General features: G+C 31.7%; 1 long non-coding RNA gene across 1 annotated transcript; it reads right to left on the bottom strand.

Annotated features, from left to right (window-relative positions):
• Positions 1–1,642: 1,642 nt before the first annotated feature.
• LOC148779149 (uncharacterized) lies at positions 1,643–7,655 on the bottom strand. Its single transcript, XR_016047220.1, has 2 exons — positions 3,369–7,655; positions 1,643–1,918 (listed from the first exon to the last, which is right to left on the bottom strand). It is a non-coding gene; the product is annotated as an uncharacterized LOC148779149 (long non-coding RNA).
• Between the last annotated feature and the right edge of the window lie 19,837 nt (positions 7,656–27,492).

Raw genomic sequence — 27,492 nt, 5'->3', positions numbered from 1 at the left:
ACCCCCTCTATATGCAATCTAAAAACGCATCTTCTTGTGTTAGATATAGAGTGGAAGAATTTTGTATTGAGGTAACCCTCCTTAAGCCATTTAGCTCTCGACCTCTATTTCTGATATGTTTCCTCAATTTTAAGAAGTTTATACAAAGACCCCATCAACTGTCGCCTCTTTAATTGTCTATCCTCTATAGTGCTTGAAGCATAATATGCTCCATTCAGCTCTTCGATCTTGGCAAGTGCTTTATCATTCTTTGATCCCAAACAAATTTAATTTTGTCTTTTACAATCCATTAATTTATGCCTGAGATGATGCAATTTGTTAAAAATTTGGTATACACACCATATAACACCGCGTTTGACCAGGTTTGTTATATTAAATCTACGGTCTCCTTTTCACTAGCCAACAAATCTCAAATCGCAATGACCGAAACATCCTTGTTTGTTTGTAACAAAATGGGTGTGTGATCAGAAGACAATTTAGGTAAAGATTTCATGACGACCACCTCCCATTTATTAGATGTGGGAACTTAAAAGAGTTCAAGACAATTCTCCAACACTCTTTTAAGTATATAACTTCTTCTTTTTATGAACAAAGTTAGATTTGAGCGCCATAAATGATCAAGTTTAATGTCACCCATTTGGAAAGTTTTTTGTACTCCAAATCAAATCCAATTGAGAGGAGAATGTTTAAATATGACTTGGAACTTCTCTTGCGTTGTACCGCACCTCGTTTTAAGCTGAGCAAATCCTCAAGTTTTGCGCTCCATGGGAAAACATTATTTGAAGATTTGCATGACATTTTGGTGTATCTGCTCCATCCAAATCATTTTGGATCCCACCATGATGATCATGAAAATGAAAAATAAATAAAAAACTAAAATAAATATGAAAAAATAAAAATAAATAAATTTTCTAATTTGAAAATTGAATTTTTTGAAAGAACCTTTCTAATAATTTATTTTACTTCGTTTTCGATAATAAATTATCAAAAAAGATGGATAATTTATTACTGCAAAAGATGGATACATCGAAGAACTGTATTTTTTTGAAAGAACCATTTTTTTACTGCAAAATATGGATACATAGAAGAATTTAAATTCTTAAAAATAATGCCTCTTGTAACGAGTTATCTGGACCCTCCATTTTCAAGATTTTCAAATGTTTATAGATTTGGTTAATTTGTACTATTTTTGAAATTTTGAATTTCATAACAAGGAATAAAAATAGATTTTCAAGTCATCATAAGGCTTCCAATACTGGAACCACTTCTCCAAACCAATTTTTACAAGGAGGGTGCCTTACACTAACCTCACCTAAAATAATTTTAACATTTTAAACTCGCATCAATAATAGGGAGTGTCTTTTATCACTAATTTAAATGGGGTGATGGGATTGGACCAGTGTTCACAAAATCAAACAGGAACAGTTAACCAAATTTGGGGTTGGGAGCAGCTAGAATCAGAACTGGACTAACCGGTCCGATAGATTTTTTTTTAAAATGGGTCAAAAACTCCCAAAAAGACAAAAAAAGAAATAGAATAACTTCGATTAAGGGTATATTATCTTGTTACCTACATTTATCTTACCCAAGCAAATTTGAAACAACTTTTTATATAAATCACTATATGAATACTATGGAGATATGCATGACAATTTATAATTTGACATTAATTCAATTGATGGAATTACAAAGTCCAACTAACAATGGCTAGTAGTAATGAGAGTGGTGGAAGGGGAAGGGGGAGGGAGGGGGGGAAGGGGGTATGTCAGGGTACTGTTATGTCTCCCTATCAAGGTTCACTAGGTGAAAAATATGAGTAAGGCCTGGTGAAGTCTGTAGTGCCGCAGCTGTGCCCCATCGCCAATCAAAAATATTTCTTGTGGTACCCCATTGGCCAAAGTCTCCTAGAATCATCCAGCTTTCAAAGAGAAAAACATGATTCAAACAAGAGAGATCAACATATCATTACTCACAATATAATTGAACACTTCCCTTACACAATTATAAACATAATAGTACATAACCGTCCGACATCCCAAGCACAAACATTAAAAACTATCCTGCTTATTTCCTTTTACAACTCAATGCAGCTGGTTACAACATGTCAAATTAAGCATTAATATACTACTGGTATCCAAGTATTTCTTAGAATTGAAGGGGCATTATATCAAATAACTACAAAATATGCAATAATAGCACCCAATGCTCGAGCACTAAATAAAGCAAATTTATGACATATATGGCCAAAAAGCAAGTCATTATGACATAAACAACCCAAAAATACAATCGCACCACTATCTACATCTACAAAAAAAAACTTTTACGAGTAAAACATCAAATTCCGAGTGTGTTAATTATTCACATTGATGTTAAGTATTAAATGTTTTGAAAATTATGCAAATTACCGTTAAAAGCCACCAGTTTTGAATTCAAATAATTAAGTGATTTTTCCTTTACGGTAACTGAACAATACTTGAGCAAAATAAAGTGGTAAACAAATACTTGAGCAACTAAAAAATCATATTTATAAAAAACACTAAATGAAAAGTCACCTGAAATTCATACCTATGATCTCAGTTGTAAAAATCGATCACCAAATCGAGCACAAAATCAAGCGGTTGGCGGATGATTTTCGGCTCAGTTTTAAAAAATTGAGTCAATACGCAAATCACTCAAAATCGAGCGCCAAATCTCAGATTTTCAATGAAATCAAGACTTAAATTTTGTGACTAACTCCATGATCTACAAAAGCCCTATATTTTGATTAGAAGAAAACCAAAATTGAATCAACACTCTAGAGTATGGCGGATTTTTTCAACCAAGTTCTAAAAAGCTAAGCTGATGCCCAAATTAATCAAAATTGAGCTCCAAATCTCCGATTTTCAATGAAATCAGGACTTGAATCTTGTGACTAACTCCATCATCTACAAAAGCTCTACGTTTTGATTGAAAAAAGAGCAAAGGATGGCATATTTTTTCAAAACCGATCTACAAAATCGAGTCGAAGCCCTAATCGCTCAAAATCGAGCTGCAATAGCGTTTTATATGAAATTCAAAGTAGAATACACTGATTAAGTCTATTATATACAAAATCCCTAGGCTTGCATTGATAAGAATAAAAAAAACAAGGCCACATATTGCATTATGGCGGAGTTTTTTTAATACACGAAGAACACGAAATAAAAAAAAGGGGCAAAAAATCAAATATCGCTATGTTTTTTGTGATAATCCTTCATTTTATACTATTAAAACAATAATTTCAGTTACGAATCGACGTTAACAACCTGAAAAAGGAGGAAAAAGCAACAAAAATTTAATCAAATCTTCAAAAAAAGCAAAACCCGTGAATTCTGTCAAATATAACGGACCTGTTAAAAATAACGGCGCCCTAATATATAACGTGAGTTAAAATGGGTGTTATACAGTAAAAAAATGGTTGTTTATAAACCGGTCTGGTTAGATAAAACGGTCAGCTATAATACCGACAGGTTTGTGCAAAGGTTTAAAAAACGGATCGGTGACCCGGATCGGGCTTCCAAAAAACCGATCCGGATCGGCGAATCGGGGATCCGGATCTTGAATCGGGTGAATCGGTCAAAATAAAGCTTAAAAAAAATCCGAAAAAATTATTAAAATTCATTATAAATATTGTTTTTTAGGAATTCAATAAGAAATGAGGGTACTCCATTAAGAATTTTCATGTTTTTGAATGAATATGCGAATATTGATATGTTCTTTCCCTGCATGAACCGTCATTCAGCATTTAATTTACATCACACAAAAGGATAAACATATAATTATCATGGAATAAGTATATCAACATACATGGACTACAATAAAGCATAAAATTAGTAACATATGATCTAAAAATAAAATGATAGACGACGTTATTGTTCTTCTTGGTCACGCTGGTGCCATTGATTGAATTCGTTTAACAATTCATTGATTCGATCTAAAAACGAATCATCGATATTAGCAGGCGTCTGACTATTCTCAAATCCCTGAGTGTTAGTGTTTTGTTGTGCTCCCAATCTAAAATCCCCGAAGATTGTCCATCCTTCATGCTCACCTGCACTGTCGTGCTCATCCCTACACTGTTGCTGTTGGGACCAATATGTGAATAGTATGACTGGGATAGGGTGGCCTCAGAATCATCATCTCTCTCATTTTCTCTTTGAATAATATGGATTAAAAAAAAAAATAACAAATTTTCAAAACAATCGATCATGGATTAAAAAAAAAAATCACAAATTTTCAAAAAATTCTATCATGGAATACAAAAAAAAATTTGATCATGGCTTAAAAAAAAACAATCACAAATTTTCCAAAAATTCTATCATGGATTACAAAAAAAAATTCGATCATGGATTAAAAAAAAAAAATCACAAATTTTTAAAAAATTCAATCATGAATTACAAAAAATTCGATCATGGATTACATAAAATTCGATCATGGATTACAAAAAAAAACAAAAAAAAAAAAACAAAAAATTCAATCATGGATTACAAAAAAAGAAAAAAACAATTCGATCATGGATTACAAAAAATTCAATCATGGATTACGAAAAACTCTATCATGGGTTACAAAAAAAGCAAAAAACAAAAAATTCAATCATGGATTACAAAAAAAAAACAAACATTTCGATCATGGATTACAAAAAAAAACAAACATTTCGATCATGTATTACAAAACATTCGATCATGGATTACAAAAAATTCTATCATGGGTTACAAAAAAAAAACAAAAAAACAAAAAATTCGATCATGGATTACAAGAAAAAAAAACAAACATTTCGATCATGGATTACAAAAAATTCGATCATGGATTACAAAAAATTCTATCATGGGTTACAAAAAAACAAGAAATTCGATCATGGATTACAAAAAAACAAAAACAATTCGATCATGGATTCAAAAAAATCGATCAAGTATTACAAAAAAATCTATCATGGATTACAAAAAAAAAAAAAAAAAAAAAATTCCGTATGTTGCTCGCCGATTCACTGTTCGGACTCACCGATTCCGTACAGTGAATCGGCGAGTCACTGTACAGAATCGTCCGGTTCTCTCTAAAACCGGACGATTTCCTGATTTTTTAGCCGATACGATCCACTTTTTGCGATTTTCGAGTCGAACCGGATGAGTCCGGTTCGACTCGACGTTTTTTAAAACACTGGGTTTGTGTATGTACCGGCCGATTTTGGGACAGACTTTTTTGTGGTGACATATATATACGTTAGAACCCTAAAACCGGCCTTAACCTGACTTGGAACCCTAGCGGTTCCAATCTAACTGGCTGGCTTTTCTAACATTGAACTGGACCAAATTCCCATTTATTTGCTTTCAATTGGACTAATAGCCAACATAGGTTATTAGAAGTTCGTGGTCTTTCAAGACAGGCTTAAGAATGAGAAATAAATCCTTTAATTTTGAGGGTAAGCCTCAAATCTCATGAGCAACGGGAAATATATATCTACGGCGCTGCCAACCTCCAAATAATAAATATGCGGGCAATTTATGAAAATACCCATTAGAGATAGAAATGTATATGATGAGACCTTTTATTTTTTATACAAATATGAAGGTCACAATCATAGTCAACCCTTGGATGTAAAATCAGATAGGTCATGGTGTGTCACTAATTGAGCACAAACTCCAAAGCAAATTTTATCGAAAACTGTGAAACATTTTAATAAGTTAAATTTTAAATCCAATGGCTAAGAAAATTTGTGACGTTCTTGTAATAAAACTAAATGATCTCATAGTATACAATACCATTAGAGATTGAGTAATTAACATTTGGCCTATTTGCATCTATTCAAACATAAGGCCACGTGTTTTTCAATAGGTATTTTGAAAATCAAAATCAATAGATATGGGCTAAATGTTAAATTATTTATCTCTCATGGTAATTTGAAAATTTTCCCTAACTATGTAACTGTCTATTACAATTGCCTTTTAAACAGACGGCTTAGATCAGTTGAGTGAAAATGTCGTTGAATAAAAAGAAAAATTTGGTAATCAAAAGCAAAGCCCGTATACTATAATTTCTCAGAGAAAGGATCATTTCCTCGAGTTACTCTCTTTCAACAAAGAGTAACACCATTTTTCTAATCATCCATCTTCATCATTGTCTTGATAGTCACATACTCTTCATACCCACACATGTTACAACACAATCCCTAACATTCAGACAAGTACTGAATGCAACATTCTCTCCAACCCACAATAGAGAAAATCCTACTTCTAGGGGGCAAAAATCAAGAAAATGAAAGACACTATAAATAAAGAAACCCCTAAAAATCTATATAAAAATCCTATTTAGTAATGCATCAATAAAAACTTGCAAATTCTAAAAAAGGAGCACCAAGCTCTTGGGACCTCCATCAATGGAGGATTTTTCTTGTTACATCCCACATGCAAAGCAAAACTAAGAATTCACGTCCACAATCCTTTCATTCATAGTGTTGCTCTGTTCAATACTCATTTTTTAATTACCATGTTCCCTGAAAACTACAAATTTAGGGCTTGGAGAGAAGAGTTAGAGAGAGGGGTACTAGAAATGAGCAAGGAAAGAAATTTGGGGCTTAGATGGGAGAGGGAGAACACCGCTCTTCACGTTTCTTATTTTGTGGCATTTTCATTCAAGCAATCCCAATCATCTATTTATACGGTATGCTACTTGAGTCAGTGCCAGAAAATAAATTCTCCCATGAAGGGACAAATGTAATTGGGTGGCTTTTACTCTTTACCTCGTCACAAGAAGAGGCAGTATCTACACTATATTATTAAGTAAGAGTTAAGAGGTGGACACATATCCCAAAAATAAAAATAAAACCTATGGTAAGAGAAACAATGAGGTCGGTAAAATCATATTCTTTCATTTGTGTGATCATCTTATTTGTCTTTGGAGTGAAATTTCTCCAAATATCTTATATTTCCTTAAGGTAATCTCGATTCTTATATTTTCTCGACTAATGATGCAAGAAACAAAGCTGTCCTTCCATAATTCTCTAAATTCGATAACATGCACAGTCATTAAATGGGTGCATTTTAACTCAAATGCACGATATTAAATCTTTATTTTGCATGAAATGTACATTAAATGATGTCCAATGTCTGAACTAATAAAAATACACATGAAAAGTCACATAAGATAATAATCATATCTTCAAGCCAATATTACTAAAAGACACAATAACATGAAAGAAATTCCACTCAATGAATTACAAGGCAACTACGAAAGAGCACGACTATTAACTAAGACTCACAAGTGATGCCTAATCAAACACACAATATCAAGTAAATCTCAGTCACTGAAGAGTTAATGGGGTGGTCCATGAGGACCAGGGGGTGGAGGAGGTGGTCCATGAGGACCAGAGGGTGGAGGAGGTGGTCCATGTGGTGCCGGTGGAGGTGAAGGCGGATGCGGGTGGGGGGGCGGGGGCGGGTCTGGCCCAAAGATGGCCCTCAGAGTTCCACCAACAAACCCTAAAGCCCTACCAACAAGGCTTGGTGGATGAGGGTGAGGGCCTTCATGAGGGGGATGCTCAGGCATTCTTGCTTCTGGTGTCGTAGATGATGGCTCTTTCGTTCTAGTCTGGTTTTTGTAGGAAACAAGTCTTGTTATTCAGGAGGAAATGTGTTATTTATATATGTTATGATGGAAATAAAGATTGTTATTTGCTTAGTGGCTAAGGTTCAGGTACCTAACATTCAAACCAACCTCTTCATGCTGTTCTTTATGTGTTGAATACTTAAGCGTGTCGCAGTGGGCTTTTGGGAGTTTTGCTAAAAGGAGCAACACACGGTTTTGGGGCTCTAGTGGTTTCTTGTGTGTGCTACATCTCGTTCTCCCCAATCTAACAAGAGCTAAAACCAAATGGGAAAAGTTTGATCCAGCCGTCCAACTTTGATCAAGTGAGCTACTCATTGTTTGATACTAGATCTGATGCTTCAGAGTATTTTATTTTTAATTCTTTTAATACAAATTGCATAAATATGAAATTTGGTACATGCCATCTTCTCATTGGAGTGCACCTTTAAAAAATATTAAAAAAAAATTTGATAAAATATAATGTTCAAAATACCCCTTGAAATTTTCAGAGGTATTTTGGTCATTTTATTTATTGAGAATATTTTTTTATAGTTTTTATAAATGCGAGTTTAATAGAGGATTGGATGCCCAAAATTTGGTGTCAAAATGTTTTATATCAAAAACTAAAAATAAAATAGTATGAAAGTGTGACATTGTGATTAGAGCATTCTTAACCCTTTATTTAAAGAGGTAAGGAAAAACATATAAGTGTATTTAAAGAGGTAAGGAGATACATATAAGTTTTATGTTGTAGGGAAAGCATAGAAAGCTTCCCCCAATCAAATATCATAAAATTCAAAAAAAACTTTCACTCAACAAACCACTCACAAAATGTTAAACATAAAAAAAAAAAAGAAAAAAAAAATACTTCTTTTACCGACGATCGGATCAAAAGAATGCCCCTTATTTTTTCATGAAGAAACCTTTTTGGAAGAAAACGGTCACACGTTATAATGATACCGTTGACCGATAGAGAACTTGTAATATTTGTACTAACGAAATGTATTTGCTCTCGGCACGTGTTTTTTAGGAGGCCCAGGCATATACAGAAGTGCAATAAAGGAAGTTCTAAAAATATTTAAGAAATTAAATATCAAATGGGATACCAACATGTCTTTAAGAAAAAACTACAATTAATATATAAAAATTCAAATGCCAGACCTCCTAAAATGTGATATTCAGATGTTCCATAATCACCTGTATCGAAATTTATCTACAACAAGTGAGAATCTTACACGCGTGCGCATATATATATATATATATATATATATATATATATATATATATATATATATATATATATAATAAGTCTTTTCAATGTTTATAGGGGAAAATGAATAGTGATTTCGTCTACTTTCATTACCGTCTAAATTTCATCACGTGGTCACGATTATCTAATAGTATTTTATTTTTTATTTATTTTTTACGAATCGAAATGATCTGAAATTTGGAAGGTATCTACATCTTACTGAGGCGCATCTAATAAAAATATAAAAAAAATTATCCTTAAAATTAAATTGACCAAAATACCCCTGAAACTTTTGGGAGGTATTTTGGTCAATTATTTTCATGTAAAATATTGTTTTAATAATTTTCAAAGATTCACCCTATTTTTGATGAATACAGGCTTCAAATTTCAAGTCATTCTGATTTATAGAAAAAAAATTAAAAATGAAGCACTACCGGACAATCGTGATCGTGCGATGAACTTTGGACGGTGATAGAGATAGGTGAAATCACTGTTTATTTTTGCCTATAGGCATTGCGTAGTTTTTTCCTATATAAATATATATATATGTGTATGTGTGTGTATGTGTGTGAAAATGAACAGTGATTTCGCTTATGCTCATCACTGTCCAAAGTTCAACGCACGGTCACGATTATCCAGTAGTGTTTTATTTTTATTTTATTTTTTCATAAATCAGAATGATTTGAAATTTGGAGTATCTGTACATCTTAGTGAGGTGCACCTAATAAAAATATGAAAAAAAATATTTCACAAATTTTTTGATGATTTATATTTTGCAAGTTATTTTTTTTATATTTTTATTAGATTCTCCTATCTTTTATGAACACACGCTCCAAATTTCAAATCATTCTGATTTTTAGAAAAAAACATGAAAAATTAAAATACTACCGGACAACTGTTACCGTACGATGAACTTTGGATGGTGATGAGCATAGGCGTAGTGTTTTCCTATATATATATATATATATATATATATATATATATATATATGTATATTGTTTTGTGCGGGCTGGACCGCATTTGTATAATATGCAGTCCAAAGGTGAAAATTGTTTCTTGCGGGCTGGACCGCATTCGTACAATATGCGGTCCAGAGGTATAAAGCATCCATCTTAAAGATGGACACAAATAGGCGGTCCATCTAAAACAATTGTAACTAATAGTCCAAATGTTTTCTTAATATAATTATTAGAAAAAATTACAAAATATACACTTCCTATGAAACTTACCCCCAACCTAACTTTTTCTCTCATTTTTTACGCCAAAACATACTTCCCTAGCAAATGCCCCCAACCCAAAACAAGAAAACAAAAAAAGACTATACTACCCTAACACTTTGACCACGCCTCTCTCTCTCATCTTCCCCTCGTTCGGTCAAAACTACGGTCCGACAGTCAAAACAAGTGGTCCGGCACTTTCCATTCTTGTCAAACATTGGGTCTTCCCGTCAAAACAAGCGGCCCAACACTTTTCGTTATGGTCAAAACTGAGGTCTGGCAGTCAAAACAAGCGGTCCGACACTTTTTGTTTTGCTCAAAACTACGATCCGGGAGAACAAACATGCAATCCAGCACTTTCGTTCTGGTCAAAATTGTGGTCCGGAAAAATGAAAGCGGTTTGGTACAATTGTTTCTGAATAAAAGTGCGGTTTAGCAAAACAGACACGTGCCTCGACACTCTTTTTTCTGGACAAAAGTGTTGTCTGGCAAATGGAACAAGCGATCCAGCACATTTTCCCTTGACACAATGCGGTTCAACAGAGAATGACCGCGATCCGGCATTGTTTTTAGTTTAATGGGTCCTGGCAATGGGTTCATGGCGGTGCGGCAGCCCGTGGCTTTTGGTACTGTACGTATGCCCACGTGACTGTCCGGCCAATATTATTATTATTTTTTAGGAAAAGGGGTATTTTCATCAAAAAAATGTGCCCCTTTGTACAGGGGGTATTTGCTAAGAAAGTATATTTTGGGGAAAAAATGAGAGAAAAAGTAGGATTGGGGGTAAGTTGCATAATAAATGTATTATTGGGGGTTATTTGTAATTTTCTCTAATTATTATTTCTAGTTTTCAAATTTTATTTATTTTTTGATATTCCTGAACTTCTCTAAAAATTAGAATCAAATTATATTTAAAATATACTAGTTGGATTATATGCGTTGCACGTAAGAATGAAATATGAAAATTCATATATATATATATATATATATATATATATATATATATATATATATATATATATATATATATATATATATATATATATATATATATAAGTCCCTAGTGAAAATATAAAAATTAATCATGAATCTTAATAAATTTTAAACATCACACTATAAAATATAGATTTATTAAAAAGTTCCTAAAAGATACAAAGTTGAATTTCTACTTCGTGGTAAAGACAAAAAAATATTTTCTAACATTCTAAAGTTTATAATAATAGTAAAAATTAGTTATGAATAATTATGGATGCATAATAATTCGTAAATTTATATTTAAAATTTGAAATTACAATATTCAAACTCTCGAAAAAGTTAAAACATTTTTAAAGTAAAATTTATTAATTTAAAATGTAAAATTTTCATACGAATTTTTAGTTGTGTAAAGATACAGTAGAATAGTAGAAGACTAAATAATTGGCTTATGAATCCTGAGACAGTTCTTATTGCATATGCCGATCTGCCCTTCACGTCACTCTATGATAAGTATGGAAACGTGTATCTCTACTTTTATCTTTATTCAAATAACTCTTATAAATTGAGTGGTTTCTATGGCTACGACTTATTTCCTGTTATTGCATAGTATTACTACAATTTTTGAATATGCATTGAACACTAATTTGGTAAATCATTCAACAATTAATATATGAGTGGTTTCTAGGGTTATGATCTATTTCATGTTATTATATAATATCACTACAAATGTTAAATATATGCTGAAAATTATTTGGGTAATGTATGCGACAAATACAATATCTCTCGAGGCCTAGCACATTTTGACGGGTATTTACATGAATACAAATATAATTTTCTATATTAAGACGAAAACTTTTAATATTTCTTCGAATAGAGAAAAAAATATTATCCTAGATAAATATTGCACTACATAATAGTGAACATATCTTATTTGATTTCATGGAAGTACAACATAAATAATGATTAAAAAAAAACATATATTATGCATGCGCTAAATAAAAATGAACATATGTTATTTGATTTCATGAAGGTCTAACATGCATGATAAAAAAAAAAACATAGTGTAGATGCATAAGGAAATTTTAATTTAGTCGTAGTTTTTATGGGTGCATGCCTGGTTTTATCAACAATTTTATTGAATATTATGGAAAACAATGACAAAATAAAAAATAAAAATTTTATTTTATTAATTTATTACTTCTACTACTGCCCCGTACTTTTAGAGAGCAAATAAATGATTGTTTTTAGTTTCTGTGATCGAGAAACTATGGAGCGAGGGGTGTGGAGAGAAAATGTTGGGGCATCTTGATTTCCTATAGTTGAGAAGCTATTAAAAAAGAAAGTGACAACATAATTACTCATGGTACTTTTTAGTAGAATTATAAATTATTATTGATAAAATAAACTATGAATTGTTATTGATAAAATAAAAAGAAAAAAAAATAATCATTTTATCTTACAAAATAGCCAAGCTGGTATTTTATTTTCATACAAACTCTACCTATGAGAAATAAAACTTCATCACCGAAAAACCTTATCTATGATATTTTATTTTTTCGGTTGCCGAAATGCCCAACTCTCTCTCTACTTTCCTCATGACCGCTGTTCCTCTCTCATCTCCGAAGTCTCCTACTACCAACTCCAAAATCATAAAACTACCAAACCCGAACTCTCTATCAAGGATTCATTATCAACATTTGTCTACATAAACCACTATAACAATAATTAAAACCACCGATGATATATAATTATAAATCTATAATACTACATAATAATAATATAAAAAGAAAGCATAATATAAAATAATATTGTGATATATTATAATATTCAAATAATATATAACCATAATAATATATCAATATATTGTATATATATAATAATATTTAAAAATATAATATTAATAACAATAATCATATAATATAATGTAATTAATTTTATAGTAATATTAATTCTGTAGTATATTATTATTATTTATGAATACTATAATATAATATTATTATAAATTATACTCTAACTTTTTAATAATATTATAAATATTTATTATATATTATTCTTTATTCATTAAATACAATAAGTATTATATAAAAAAATTATATGTATATATATATATATATATATATATATATATATATATATATATATATATATATATATATATATATATATATATATATATATATATATATATATATGGGTGCAGTTGGCATACATATGCATCAGTAGCTGTAGAGGTAGACTTTCAAATTTTATCATGGTATATAATTTTAATGTAAAATGTTCTTAGGATTATGTCAAAATCTATTTTTATATCTAATTATAAAATTTTAAATTTTAAAAATGGTTAAAATCAAGTAGATCTATAAACATATGAAAATCTTGAAAATGGACAATATAGATAATATGTTGTAACATGCACTATTTCTGATACTTAAAATCTTTTTATTTTTCATGGTCATACATCTCGATGTCGAGATGATCAATCAAAGGGTTTTCAATCTTAAAACTACTTTCTCTGATGGATTTTTTAGGGGCATCCGTAGTTCTACATTATAAGGTTGCATCTTTATATAAACTTTTTCGTATATATATATATATATATATATATATATATATATATATATATATATATATATATATATATATATATATATATATATATATATATATATATATTATGTTTTATTTTTATATTATTATTACTAGTGAGCTCACTGGCTTATAAGATCATTTTCCATATATATATAATATAAAAATAAAGCATAATATATATATATAAACCATATAATATAATGTAATTATGGTAATATTAGTTATGTTGTATATTATTAATAATAATAATATTATAATAGAATATTATTACAAATTATATTATAATTTTTTAAATAATATTATATATATATTATTATTTATTCATTAAACGCAATAAGTATTATATAAAATAAAACAAAGGGACATATATATTATTAATACATTATTGTAATAATAATATAATATTATTATAAATTGCATTATTCTTATAAAAATCATATTTTTATTATTCTGTAGCTTTTAAATATAATTAAGTATTATATAAAATAAATTAGAAAGCCATATGTAACCATTGTTTATTCCTCTCATAATCCCAATATTTTGATTTCCCATATTATTGAATCACGTAATTATGAAGATCTAAAAGGCCCTATGAAAACAAACCTTAATAACTACCATTGATATCCTGTAACATTTTTTATTTTTTTTAATTGTGCATGAAGTACCATTGTCTTTTAATTCTGCCCCACCATCTCAAAAGAATCCATGATACCCTTACAAAGAGCAAAATATTATAATAGTAATTTTATAATCATACATATAATTGCTAATTATTCTTAATATTGCTAGAACCTTAAAATTGAAAACTAAAAAAGAAACGTGTTGAAATATACCATGTTTCTTTCTCTCTTTTTTTGGGCAGTTAAGAATATAACTTGTTGGCTTCTTGTTTAATTTACTTCATATGTTCAAATATCTACAATAAGTTGAACACCACTCATCAACTAAAAATCATAAATAAAAAATACAAAATCATTTAGAAATAAGGAATAAAGAAGTTAAAAAGAAAAAGAAGGATGAAAAAGAAAGGTAGATAGAGAGATGTAGGTATGGAGAGAGAAAGGAGAAAGAGAGAGAGGTATTGAAGGAGAGAGAAAGGCCGTGGAGAAGAGAGAAAAAGAGAGGATGTCGTGGGGTTGGGGGAGAGAGTGGAATTTGTGGAGAGAGATAAGAGAGAATTTTACTTTTATAATCAATCTCTATCTACGGTCCAACCTCTTAATTTTTTTTAGGATAATGTTAGATACTTTTGTGAGTCTCTCATACTATTTCATATGTGAGTCTCCCTCTCATCTTTCTTCTAAAATATCTCAATACTCTACCCTATTGTGTGATTTGTTTTGCTTAAAAAATATCAAGGCAATCCAAATCCATAAAAGAATCTACATAAAGGAATACTTATCTCTCTCTCTTTCTCTAAAGGATGAGTACAAAATTTGTCTTTCTCTCACCTCCCCTAAAGATGGAGAATATAACTTACACAATAGAGACACCTATATTATAATCTTTCTACCATTAAGGTTGTAATATCTCTACCATTAGGGTCCCTTCCTATTATTGCGACATGTATCTACCCCTTGACTCTTGCTTAATAATATAGTATAGATATTTATTACAAATTTAATAATATAGTATAGATATTTATTATCAATCTCGCATTTCTACATGTGGCCGCATGTTACCTGCATCCTTCCAATAGAGAGAGAAAGAGAGAGTTCAAAATGGTATAAGTAAATATATGTTCATGTAATGTTGTCATACACTATAAACCTTTTGGCTTGTTGTTGTGCTTGCTTCCTATGATGCCATGCAAATTTTTAAAATGCATTCAATGTTGTGTTGTTTCAATTTTAAAAAACCTCATATTGAATCAAGTAAACTGGCTTTATTCAATCTTTACTATCTATAACCAAATAAATACGAAAAAATTAAGAGTATAACTATATATTAAATACCATATGTAATATGTAATTATAATTAAAATCAATGCACCATCGAAGGGTTTACCAATGGTGGTGTAGAGATTTGGAAAAGAAAAAGAAAGAAAGAAAAACAAATTGAAGCCCTCAAATTTAGAAAGAAATTGAAAATTGTAGTTGCCAAAAAAAGAAAAAAAATCATATGCAGAAACCTTAAAAGGCTTAAAAAAGAAAAATGAAGCCCTCACTTTCAAATAGAAAATTTAAATCCCTAATTACAAAAATAAAAATAATAAATCAACTTGCAGAAATCCCAAAAGACTTGAAAACTTAAGCCCTTAATATAAAAAAGTTTTAGAAAAATTGAAAAATCTCAAGTTCAAAGCCACGGCTATGAAATTTTGGTTGTGTACGTAAAGGCCTGACATATGTACAAACCCTATAACAGTACCCACTGACTGAATCTATTTATTTATTTATTTATTTTTATTTTTTTTTCAACTTTCTAATAAGCATGTGGATGAAATTTTTCAAACTAAATTCCTTAATTTAAGAAAAGTAAGCTAAATGATTTGCTCTTGAAGAAAAATATACAACGTTCCCAGTGAGGAAATTTTTTTGTTCTTTTATTTCTTTTGCTTTTAATCGGTTCCCCGGTGAAGGAAATCTTTGTCTAGATTATTCACGGTACTACTGCAGAGTAGCAGAGTGATTTCTTTTGTTTATGCGTTTTCTCATTCCTCTTTAGTAGCTTGTTAATTCAATGAAGAATGAATATTTAGATGGCCTGCTCCTACTGGTTCAGAAGATAATTCCCCAAGTGATGATTTAAGCTGTATTATCTATTGTCGACCTACTGTCATATTTTTGCAGGCCCTGAGTTCAAACTTTGTCCGTCAGCTGTAATCATAACAGCATTCCCGGTGAGTATTTTCATATTTCGAGTGTTAGTTTATGTTGGGGAGTGATGCTAAATCAACCCTAATGGTATTCACCCTTTTGATAAACGGCAATCTCGTAAAAAAAAAATATATTTTTGGTGAAAGCCTTTGAGAGACAAAATCGTGGGTGAATGAGAGAAGGAATAAAAACTTAGAGACAAAAGCTTGAGGTTAGAAATTTGGGATTTTTGCAACAAAACCCTAGCCCCATCATTTGGGGCTCATCTTGAGCCATTTGTTGGGCATTTGTTCATGGCATCAGTGAGTCGAAGGACGAAGTCCATTGTAGGTCGAAGAAAGAAGTCCATTGTTGGTGGTTTTGTGGTAGGAGGTTCTTAGTTTGAGCATTCATTGATATTGTACGAGGCAACTCTGTATGACCCCAATCTTGTAATTTTTCCTCTTGATAGTGAATACATCTTTACCGTCTTGCCTGTGGACGTAGCCGATCTTGGGTGAACCACGTATATGTGCATGTCCCTTTATATTTTCATTTATGTTGAGTTTGGATGTTTTCCCATATTGCTTGATTTATTATTCTTATATTTTTTCAATTATATTATACTTGTTATTGTATCTTGGATATTTTATTTGAGTAGTGAAAGTGGGATTTGAGATATCCCAATTTATTCAAAATGGATATTGGGTTTATCTCAATTTTACAATAATTGGTATCAGAGCACAAGATGTTGGTACGTGTGTGTGGCCATGGGGCCTTTAAACGTGCAATATTTCTCTCTCTTATAATTTAATTCCCAAGATTAAGGGACCACGTTTGCTCAGAGATTTCAGGAGGAAGCCAAACGTTGGAGCTTCATGCATCCCTCTTTAAGAAGGGTTTTATAGCCATGGAGAAGTACATAGAAATTTACAGAGTTCTCACAGTTTTGGTAAAAACCTGATCTTTGCGATCGATAGTCTCAAGACACTATCCCTAATCCTAAGAGTGGATCCATCTCTTCCTTCAAGTTTTTCAACATTGGTATCAGAGCAGGTTGTGGACGCGTGGTGGGCTCATAATCTACATGTCCCAATTTTTTTTTGGTATTTTATATCATATTTTTTTTTCCTAAGTTTAATTTGCAGTAACTTTGATATTGTACTTTGTCATTCACGTATATCTTACCGTAAATTTTTTATGGTGTTGCAGAAGAGTTATCTTGACTTAGCAAACGCCTCAATATTAGGTTCTCTCTCTACGCTTCAATATTAGGCTCTCTCTCTAAAGTAGGAATAAGTTGTGTAGTTATTTTCTTTCTTTATAAGATCAATCTCTATAAGATCAAGTTGCTGATACAGTAAGAACAAGTTGTGTAGTTATTTTCTCTTTTTATAAGATCAATCTCTATAAGATCAAGTTGCTGATACAGTACATACTTGAGCTCATGGTCAAGTAACAGAAAATAAGGCAAATAATTCTTCTCTCTTTTTTCTAATTAAATTAATAATAATAATAATAGTAATTTGTAAAGACTATCCAAAAAAAAAAATTTCTTCTACTCTATGCACGGTAGCTCAGCATCTAAATTTACGTATTGTTATATACTTTTTTACTGACCATGGACTGGTGAAAATCAGGCGGCTGGCATCTTCTTTCTTCCATCTTTTTGTTGCTGAAAATTAGTGCATATTTTTTTTTTATTGAATCTTATTATACACGTGCCAATTCTATTGGAGTAAAGGCTTACATATCAATTGCATGTATTTATTTATTTATTTGTTTGTTTTGTGACTTATAATTTAGAGATTTTCGACATATTTTATTTGCATAATAATTGTCAGTGCATTGCATAATTATCCTATGCTTTAGTCTCTTTAAGTTAGAAAATTTCATGATCTTGATTTTGTGAATTTTTCTTTTTTTTGTGATTATGAAATGCCATATTTTTTGTTGAAAAATATCAAATATCATTGGAGACTCTCTATCTTATGCTAAGACATATTCACATATTTATGAAAATTATTCTTATGCAAGATTTGACATAAAAGTAGTTGTTGCCTTACTTTATTAATTTTTTGTTGCATCACAGCAGTGCGAACATAAACTGTTCGAAAAAAAATTTCTTTCAAGTTGCAGCTCATTGAGAGTCGGCAAACTTATTGATTTAGCTAGCAGACAACCTTTTCTTAAACATAATTAAATTTATTTTTGAACTTTTAGGCATTATCTAAAAATTTAAAATGGTATCTAGGCTAGTCATGCCAGAATTATCCAAACTTGAAAAACTCAATGGGACCAATTTTTTTATGTGGAAAAGAAAAATTGGATATATTCTTTTTCAAGATAGGGTAGATTATGTCCTAGAAACAGAACTACTAGTTTTATAGCCTAATGCCAATGGTCAAGCCAGAAGGTGACTTAAAAAATGGTTAGAAGATGACAAAGTAGCTAGGACTACTATGTTGAGTTTTATGGAAGATGATTTAATTAGAGTCTTTGAGGATTACACCGCAGCTCAAAGTATGCTAGGCGCCCTATCTGAAAAGTATGGGACCACTTTTGTGACCTATGTACAATTGTTATTAGAAAAATACGATTCTTGCAAAATGAAAGAAACGGACTCAGTGACCGAGCATGTCAATAAAATGACAGCACTCGCAAAGGACTTTGCTGCAGCTGGGAATCCAGTCCCCGATCACATGCAAGTGTCAATTGTCCTTAACAGTCTCCTTCCATCTTGGGAGTCTGTTGTAACTTCATTGAACCATTCTGCACAAGGGATAACCATGTTAAATTTTCCCATGCATTTTACTATTGAAGCTGAGAGAAGAATGAGGAAGAAAGTCAAATGAGCTCCACTTTACCCAAAGTTCATCTTCTCAAATCTTCAAGAAACGTTTCAATTATCAGAAAAATAATATGTATAAGGGAATGAGGAGAAATTTTAAAAATCCAAAAAATAAGGTTGAGAAGACCTGTTTTATTGTAAGGAAATTGGGCACATCAAATTTAATTATCCTAAGCTGAAAAATAAAAATAGGAATCAAAATAACAACCATGTTCGAAATAATCAAAATAAGTGAAAGGATTTGGTCTGCATAATCCTAGAATCAATAATTGTCGATCATGACCTGAGAAATTGGTGGGTCGACTCAGCCTCCACTCGATATGTCTCGAAGACCAAGGATGGATTCACATAATTGAAAGAGATTGCAGTCGGTAACCAGTGGATTTATATGGGAAATGACATCTACTTCGATGTACTAGGTGTTGGTACTTTCAAGTTGTATTTACCAGGAGGAACAAATCTCTTATTGACTGATACATTATATGCGCCCAATATGAGAAGCAACTTGATTTCTGTCCCAAGTCTAGACGACAAGGGTTATGAAATAAGGTTCAGGTTTGGTCGGGTTATCATTGAGAAGCATTCTAGTGCTTTGGTGTACAGTACTAAAGTTGACAATTTGTACCGACTGAATATTAATGAAAGTTCATCATTTTCTGGTTATATTGATGCTTCTTTTGATGCTTTTATGTGTATGGATGATCCATATTTATGGTACTTAAGATTAGGACATATAAATAAAGACAAAATGAATCAAATGGTTAAAAGAGGCTTGCTCCCCAATTTAGGAGAAATTGCGTTCAAAACATGCGAGCTATGTATTTTTGATAAATTAACTAAGAAGTATTTTTCTAAAGGGAAAAGGTCTAGTGAACTACTTAGTATTGTTCACTCTGATATATGTGACCCATTAAATGTGAAAACACATAGAGGTATGGAATATTTCATAACATTTATAGACGATTATTCACGCTATGGATATATATATCTAATTAGTAAGAAATCAGATGCATTAGAAATATTAAAAAAATATAAAGCTGAGGTAGAAAATCAGTTAGGTAGACATATTAAAATTCTTCAAATAGATAGGGGAGGTGAATATTGCTCCGCTTTATTTTCTAAATTTTGTAAGGAGCATAATATAATTCACCAAACAACTATGTTATATACACCACAACAAAATAGTGTAGCTAAAAGGAGAAATAGAACGCTAATAGACATGGTTAGGTCCATGATGAGCCATTCAAATTTATCACCTCATTTTTTAGGTGGGGCTCTCCACACTACAATGTATATCATTAATCGTATTCTAACTAAATCTATAGACTTGACCCCATATGAATTATGAACAGGTAGGAAACCTGACCTTACTATCTTGAAAATTTGGAGTTCTTGGGCACATGTGCTTATACCACCACAAAATAGAGATAAATTACAAACTAAAACTCTAAAATTGTCTTTTATAGGCTATTCAGAAAATTCTAAAGGGTATAGATTTTATAACCATGATACTAGATCATTAGTAGAGAGTCGTGATGCGCATTTATTAGAAAATATAGATGATGAAAATATTTTAAATAAGCATATTGACTTTTATGAAATTGATAAAGATAAAGAGGGCCTGGAAGACCATGTTTCTCATACTCCCTCTACATTTGGTGAGAATGATTCAAACATGTTTCTCAGACTCCCTCTACATTTGGTAAGAATGATTCAATTGAATCAAGTATACCAGATAGGCTTAAAAGAACTAGAGCCCCACCAACGACTTTAGAAGAATTTTATGTATTTATGAATGAAGATAATTACTCTTCAATGAGTGAGAATACAATAGATGAATATCGAAGTTACCGTGAAGTTATTAGCTCACATGACTCTGCTGAGTGGACTCAAGCCATGGATGATGAACTTGATTCTATTAAAAGAAATCAAGTCTGGGAGTTGGTTGACCTCCCTAAAGATAGAAAAGTCATCGGTTGCAAATGTGTCCTAAAGGAAAAGCTTAATGCAAATAGATCCATTGATAAATATAAAGCGAAGTTGGTAGCTAAAGGATTTACCCAAAGAGAATGCATAGATTATGTAGAAATTTATTCTCCAGTAGGAAAATTTTCATCTATTATGATCATCCTTGCATTAGTTGCATATTATGATCTAGAATTATTTCAGATGGATGTCAAAGCAGTTTTCTTAAATGGTGAATTAAAAGAAGATATATACATGAAACAACCAGAAGGATATGTCATTAAAAGCTAAGAAGACAAAGTATATAAACTTAAGAAATCTTTATATGGTCTAAAACAATCTTCTAGGCAATGGTACTTTATTTTTCATAATGCAATCACTGAAATTGGTTTTATAGTCAATAGGTTCGACCATTGTGTATATGTCTGGAATAGTGCGAGCAATTTTGTTATATTATCACTTTATGTGGATGATATTTTGATAGCCAGTAATGATATTGGCATGATTAATTATATCAAATCATGGCTAAGTTCCCATTTTGAGAGGAAAGATATGGGAGAAACCTCATATGTATTGGGCATTAAGATAACAAGAGATAGAAGTTCAAGACTTCTATGTTTATCCCAGAAAAATTATTTAAAAAGTGTTTTAAAGATATTTAAGATGAAAAATTGCAAGCTCATAGATACACATAAACGTAAAGGCTTGAAATTATTAAAGAAAATGTATCCATTAAATGATAGTGACAGAGCTGAAATAGAAAGAATTCCATATATTCATGCTGTAGGATGTATAAATTATATCATGCTGTGTACAAGACCTGATTTGAGTCATGCATATGGTCTTGTAAATAGATTTCAGAGTAATCATGGGATGGCTCATTGGCAAGCGGTAAAAAAGATACTCAAGTATATTCAGAAAACTAAAAATTACAAGTTGTGATTCCAAGCTGAAAATTTAGAGGTTACTGGGTACTCTGATGCAGATTTTGCAGGAGACCCAGATGATAGAAAATCAACCTCAGGAACTGTAATCCTCTTTGGAGGTATTATGTTTCTTGGTCTAGTAAGAAACAAGGTTGTGTCGCTCGGTATACTATGGAAGCCGAGTATATTGCTTATAGCATTGCTACAACTTATGCCGTATGGATTAAACGCTTCATAAATAATTTGAAGCTAGATATAGCCAACGGACCTGTTAAATTTTTTGTGATAATCATGCTGTTATGTCATCAATTAGAAATGGAGCTTATAGTTCCAAGGGTAACCACATTGAAATTGATTATCATTATATTTATGATATTATTGGAAAGAATGAAATAACTGTAAGTCATTTGTCATATTCAGATATGATTGTAGACCCTTTAATAAAGGGATTGAGTGCAGAAATATTATCAAAGCATGTAACTTTGATGGGACTTAGAAATATTTAAGTCAGGAACTCCCAAACGGGATATTTTTTTATGTCTTGGTCATGAGATGAAAAACCGCATTAGCGTGAAAAACCATGACATGACTTTGGACATTTTTTATTATGAGATATATAACCGCACTTGCGTGAAAGCCTCATGATAAAAATATGCACATAAATGTTAAATTCATTAAGTGGTAAAGACTTTATGATATTTCAATATATCTAGCCTTCATAGCTAAGTCGGAGATGTTGGTACGTATGTGTGGCCATGGGGCCTTTAAACGTGCAATATTTCTCTCTTATAATTTAATGCTTATCACTAAAAAATGAAGCTTTGTAGAGAGAGAAAGAGTCGTTATCTAAAGGCTAGAAAGTAACCACCCACTTCCCAAGATTACAAGTTCATGTTTTCTCAGAGATTTCAGGAGTAAGCCGAACGTTGGAGAACGACCTCCTCCATCCCTCTTTAATAAGGGTTTCATGGCTATGGAGAAGTATACAGAAATTTACAGAATTCTCACAGTTTTGGTAAAAGCCTGACCTTTGCGATCGATAGTCTCAAGACATTACCCTAAATCTTAGAACTGGATCCATCTCTTCACTCAAGTTTTTCAACACAAGATATGTACGAGGCTAAGGTTTATATTAAGAAAAAGAGGAATGACGAAGATTTATGGATACATGGTTTGAGGTGAAAAAATTCAAAGGCAAAGTGTTTGTGAAAATTCTACAATGGAGGTAAGTGAGAAAAAATCAAGAAATATTCATGGTTTGAGGTGGAGAAATATGAAGCTAAAGTGTTTGTGAAAATTCCACAATAGAGGCAAGTATGAAGAAAGCAAGAAATCTATTCAATGAAGGTTGTCAAGGCAATTATAGTGATTTTGCTATCAAGGTGGATATTGTTGGGTTTGGTGATAGCTAAATCACCATACTCATATTTTCTTCTAAAGATTAGGGTATTATGGGAAATAGAAAATTGACTTTCTTGAGAAGTAAGAAAGTGATATCTTTATAAGAAAGTGAAGGAGTACATAATGTGCATGCTTTGAGGGTCACCCTTTTGGGGGTTATGGGAATGGATTTCCAATATGAAGATGGGTCTTCAAGAGAGACATGACCTCTGAGAGAGGGACGGTATTTCTATGAGTTTTAAGTTAGTTAACTTCCACTTCTAGAGAGAGAAAATCTCTATGTTACTCTCGAGGTTATTTTTTCATTAGTGGTATTGCAGTGGGAAAGATGATGTTGATCGATGGTGTTGCTCGGACAGGAGAGCAGGTTTAGAAGGAAAGATCAGTGATGGGCTTTTATTGATATTTAAATATAGGTATTATCTCTTGTAACCCAAAACTGTAATCTTCATTGTAATAGTGGATTTCTAAATGCAGAGGCCGTGGATGTGTAGCCCTACGGGTGAACCACGTAAATCATGTGTTGTTGTAGTGTCCCTTTTATGATTGCTTTATTTGGCGCACTCGATTTATAGTTGTATTCATCTACTTCGCGTTTAGCCAATCATGTACACGATCTTGGGTGAGATCTCGGTGTTTGAGATTCTCAATTCCATAAGCTAAGGGGTTCACGAGAACCCTACAGTTTCTATAGATTCAGTATTAGCTGAGTGTTCTACTTTCTCTCTCTCTGTCTACTGTGCATACAAAGAATACATCTTTTCTTCATAAACCTGCATATGCAAAGCGTTCCAGCACTCCTAGTGAGATTGTTTTGATTGATTTTTTTGTATTTTGTATAGGATATCAATGTCAACCATATATATAGTAGCAATGTTTCCAATGAGTTTTTTTTTTATGGGAGATTTGTTGTTGATGCATATCAATATTATTAGGGATTATATATTATGAGATCAAATATCTTTTTTACAAGGAGGTTGCAATTACTTATAATCGTTGTGACCTCTTTGTACTAAACGTCAATAGTTTCTTTGTATATTATATTATATTATTATTAGTTACGGTACATATTGCATACTTTACTTTTGGGAATCTTGAGCAGCCCTTCATTTTCTTTTCTCAAGTAAGATGGGATTTTACTTTAATAATACATATGAGGTTCATATTGAATTGGATGAGAAGCATCAGGTTTAATTGATATAGATAACCAATTGAATTTCTTTTATATTTCCTTTGGGTTGCCCACCAGACACATGCAGCATACTATTTAAAATGCTGGCTGAAGTCACTCTAACACAATACAGAATCTGATACATGTTGTGCTAAGGTGCTATTTTCTGCGTCATCACCTCCACAGAACCATGTTGTACTAGGGTGCCATTTCTACCCTCTTCTATTTCATTAACTTCCACTTCATCTTGTGCCATTCTATTGCCCATTTTCTCCAATTTCCCCCCTTCTTTTGCTTTGGCCCATAGTGCAGAGTAGAGTTCAAGAATGACCAAGGTTGCTCCTATCAAAATGTAAAACTCTAAGATAATCAAAATAAGGAATGACCAAAGTTACTCCTATCAAACCGCAAAACTCAAAAAAATTAAAATAAAGAATTGAGCTATGGTCAGAGCGTTGAATATCCATAACAATTCATAAAAGTATACAAATTGTATATGAAATTCTCAAAATAGTAGACGCTTAAATTTGTGAAATCTTTCAACTTGAGGTCTTCTTGGGAAAGTTGCATGATGACCCAAAATAACTACAAATACTATAGCCAACTATTTTAAAAGAAAATTGGGAAATTATCGGAAATATACCTTAATTTTTACCTAATTAAAAAAAAATCCAAACTTTTGTAAAGGTTGTCCCTACTTTTTTGTTTTTCAATTTTGGGCTTTTTAAGACTAAAATAGCCTTCACGGTAGTCCTATTACCGTGAAGCGTCTTTAGCATCACGATACTCTAAGTACCGTGATTAATTGATCGTCTATGACCGCACTTAAAGTGCAGTAATTATAGTTTTCCCTTCCCTTCTTCAAAAGAATAAGAATAGAGAGAATGACCGGATAAATATTGCAACCAAATCCATGGATAACCAATCCTTTTCTTTTCGATTTATATCATTATATTTAGAATTACAACATCTCTTCCTCTTTTTTATATCCCAATCCTTTTCTTCTCGATTTATATCATTATATTTAGAATCACAACATCTCTTCCTCATCTTTATCTCTACACCTAGAGAGAGAATCACTAGGGGATTTCCTATATATTTATTTCATTTATTGCGTGAGGGAGATAGATATAGATAGAGTTATGTGGGAGGAGGGAGATAAAGATAGAGAGAGTTACGTGGGAGGAGAGAGTACTTTCCTTTTCAAAACCCCTAAATTCTTTGGTTCCTTTTAAATAAGATAGGAAGAGTTTCTTAAAAATAATGCTTAAGAAATAGGGAGAGATGTGTAAGAGTGTATGAGAGATATGTAAGGGTGTATGTAGCCTCCTGGTTTTTCAAAGACAACACTCTTTCAATTACTGGAAATCTTTAGGCCTAGACGACTGGCGAGATTCTGGCATCGATGGCCAGGGCAAAGAGTTTCTTTGGAATTTCTGACAGTGTTCAAACACTGCTTTTTCCTACGAGATTGTGGTACCAAGGACGTATGAAGAAGGGCGGTTTGGCCTTTTCCAGTACGCAAGAAGCGTGCGCTGGTAAGTTTCTGGTGATTTACTGGCGAGATAATTACACACGAAGTCGGATGGGGTTGAAGGGAGTTTTTATAGGGGAGGATAAGGTACACACAAGTTGTTATACAAATCTCCTTGTCGCGTTGGAATTTCCTTGTCGCATTGAAATCTGTTTATTGAGTTGATAAAGTAAGTAGAGAGAGAAAGAGAAAATCGTGTTTATTGAGTTGATGAAGTAAGTAGAGAGAGAAAGAGAAAGAGAGAAAAAAGATTCAGGAAGAGAGAGAGAAAGAGATAAAAAAAAAAGAATTAGAGAGAAAGAAGAGATAAATATTAAAAAGAATTAAAGAGAAAAAAAGAGATAAATATAAAAAGAATTAGAGAGAGAAATAATAGATAAATATAAACAGAACCGTAAAAGAGAAAAGGGGTTTATAGGGTATCATATTACGACATTTCGAGTGTGGTAATAATACCGTATAATATGGGTTAGTTTGTAATGGTGCTTCCGGTAATTGTTATACGTTAGTTTTTATGGTACTTAAAGTACCGTAATGGTGTTTCATGGTATTTAAAGTACCGTAATGGTGTTTCACGGTAATATGATTATCGTGAAGGTTATTTTGGTAAAAAAAAAACCTAAAATTGAAGAAAGTAATACGACTATCATGAAGGTTATTTTGATAAAAAAAAAAACCAAAATTGAAAAAAAAACAAGTGTGGGCGAGGATTATGAAAGTTGACTGTTTTTTCTAAATAGACAAAAATTAAAGTATATTTGTGATAATTTTCTGAGAAAATTTTTGGAGAAAGGCCTAGCATAGTCTAATGTTTACTCTCCTACCAAAATTAGGAAAACTATAAAACAAGACCTTTTATATTTGGTTCATAGTAACTGATTTTCTGAAAAAAAAAACATTTTATATTTGGTAAAATGATGTCATTTGTCAAACTTGGCAATTAGAGATGTATTATTCGCTAGGCTCAAAGTTCTAAGGGAAAATGTTTTGAATTTTGTGACAACATTAAATCTCAGATCTGTCAAATAATATTGGTGATTGTGTCCTCCTTTATTGTAATGTTTACAAAAGAATAATTGTTTTATTTCGATTTCTTCAAAGTGATGAGCACACCCACCTTCCGACATGAAGTTTGATGCGAAGTAGTATAGGCTCAAGGATAACTGCCACCACAGTACTCACAGGATTGAATATCACAGCAAAGATGGGGCCTTTCTTCT

The sequence above is a fragment of the Amborella trichopoda genome, chromosome 13 (assembly GCF_054954075.1).
Source record: "Amborella trichopoda isolate Santa Cruz 75 chromosome 13, AtrichopodaSantaCruz75HAP2 v2.0, whole genome shotgun sequence".
NCBI classification, from domain to species: domain Eukaryota; kingdom Viridiplantae; phylum Streptophyta; class Magnoliopsida; order Amborellales; family Amborellaceae; genus Amborella; species Amborella trichopoda.
The sequence above is the reverse complement of the archived record's forward strand: the minus strand, read 5'-3'. Positions and strand labels throughout refer to the sequence as shown.